The 2,368-nt window shown below is 35.5% G+C and overlaps 1 long non-coding RNA gene across 1 annotated transcript; it reads right to left on the reverse strand.

Annotated features, from left to right (window-relative positions):
* Positions 1-290: 290 nt before the first annotated feature.
* Positions 291-2,051, reverse strand: LOC133906938 (uncharacterized). Its single transcript, XR_009907879.1, has 3 exons — positions 1,951-2,051; positions 1,337-1,423; positions 291-672 (listed from the first exon to the last, which is right to left on the reverse strand). It is a non-coding gene; the product is annotated as an uncharacterized LOC133906938 (long non-coding RNA).
* Positions 2,052-2,368: the final 317 nt, after the last annotated feature.

The following is a 2,368-nucleotide window of genomic DNA, read 5'->3' on the forward strand; positions in this document are numbered from 1 at the left end:
TTTATTTTAACATTTCACTGTTTGGAACACATGAATTTTACAATCTTTACGAGAATTTCATATGGATTAGATTAATTCCGAGAAAATTGAGAAAAATACAGGGATTTTCCTATGGATACCTTTGTTACATGATCAATGGCCATATTTTTTCAGTATTACTGATGATCATTTGGATCTTATAAATACAATGATCAAGTACAGCAACGTTTTGTAGATTCAGATTACCAAAAAACCCTGCAAAAATGACTATTAATTTCCACGTGTAGAAAAAGAAGATCCTTTTGTCTCTCTTTTACAAATCAGTAGATATTTCCTCCACAACCATGATTTTCACTGATTAGGACCGGTAAAAGATGGACGGTAAAAAAGAAGAAGCAAAACTACTAGGATTCCATCTTATATTCCTACTCACGCTACGATGTGACAGCGCCTCGCGGCTACTGTTTCATCTCAGTAGTTTACTGCAGCAGGGGCAGAAGCAGGGTTCTGCGCAAAAATACTATTACTCCTACCAGCCTCCTTCTGTCACGCGCCAGTGATGCACGGCTCAAGATCAAACCACATCGAGATTCCTCTGCTGTCAGCCTTGCTCCAGTAGTTTGTTTCGAATACAGAAAATTTAAGAGGGATCTTATAGGAATATAATCCCACAGGAAAAGCTCCTGCGTGGCCCTTTAAAACGAAGGAACAAGCGCTTAGATTGCTATTAAATTTCTGTGAAATGTCTCAATGCATAGGAATTTTAGAGGCAATCTGTCATAAGATTCAACCCCATAGAATTCTTTTTTGTGTCTTTTCTCTCCAAATCCATGCACTTCTATCTTCAGAAGCATCCAACGGCTCAGTTGAGCAACTTTTTTTGCTTTATAATTTCTCAGCGAAACCAACCAGCCATGCCATTTGAATTCCTCTAATTTTCATATCCCTATATTTTCCGGTTTAGTTGTTCCAAATGGGACCTTAAGAAATTCCATATATTCCCTCTAGTTATGAAGGGTTATTTAGGATAACTTAGTATCTATGCAAGTGTGACACGCACATGCAGCTCTACAACCATCGTGTTTAGAGGCAAACTATAATTTCCAAAATTTATAGACATCTATTATAATTGGACCTAACATAAATCAAGTAACTGATATGGTGTTGTATGTTTTGATAATCTAACATATACTAAGATGGTTTTTATGATATCAAGGAGAACAATAAATGATACGACAAGTAATTTATGGTTAAATACATAGTATATGAAAAAATAACGTCTCAACTAATTTATGTTTCGAAACCATCTAATTCCTGATGTGCTTAAAAAATTCTCGTACAACTTCAGAGATATTACCTTTAGATTCATTCCCATTGCTCTTGAATAGGTCAACTGAAAACTTGTTCCTCATTTGTACTCATCCGGTATGCGCATTTAATATCACTGTTAAGAAAAATAATTGTACAACCATAAATCACTATTCAATGGATAACACACACAGTGAAAATCGATGATTCTAGTCGTTCACCATTCAACGCATGCATAAAGTTGATAACAAAAAACTCTGTCACATCCCTGCAAAAGAACAACTTCTTACATCTATGTAGATAAAGTAATTGGTTGTATTGATGTTCGAAGCAAGTTACCAGTCTTCTATTTTTGGAACACATATTGGTAATTTACGACGCCTTATGAAAATATCATCATTCCATACTGGGTTTGTTACTTATAGGTTTAACTTTAGGTTATTGGTAATATTTTGAATTATAAAGACATAGTACATGAATGGATCATCTCCTTTAAACTAAACAGCTATAGGTCGTGTGCCAATGTAGAGACACTTTTAGCCCCTATGTCTAATGTGAATAGAATGTAGTGGTTGTGGTGAGCATATTGCAGTAGAACCTACAAACAATAGGTGTTAGGAAAGCATAAACCACGACACCGACATACAAGGGAAACAATCTTACCAACTTGCACTATGAGATATTGTAGTCTATCCCAGGATAGCTATCAAGCTTTGATAGCTTTCCATGAAGTTTTGGTCCTCGTGCAAAATCAGACACCGTCTGAGATAAATGGAACATTCACAACATGAGCCAAAAGAGTGAATATGTGAATATAAGAATATATGTAAACCTACAAGTCTATGTAATGAACTTGGGTCTCTCTTGAAAGCTGAATCTCATCGTAAGTGAGCATCCATATGGTCATGCTGAAACAATCCACTTCCATAGGCTGGTCTACCTTTAGTATTTCCTATATCTCTTTGAGGCTAATGCTAATTGGGTAAGGCTTGGAGCTTTTCCCATCCATGTTTTCCAATCAAACAATCACTTATCATTATAATGAAACCAAAATAATGTATATTATTGACGATGACTATTG

The sequence above is a fragment of the Phragmites australis genome, chromosome 24 (assembly GCF_958298935.1).
Source record: "Phragmites australis chromosome 24, lpPhrAust1.1, whole genome shotgun sequence".
NCBI classification, from domain to species: Eukaryota; Viridiplantae; Streptophyta; class Magnoliopsida; order Poales; family Poaceae; genus Phragmites; species Phragmites australis.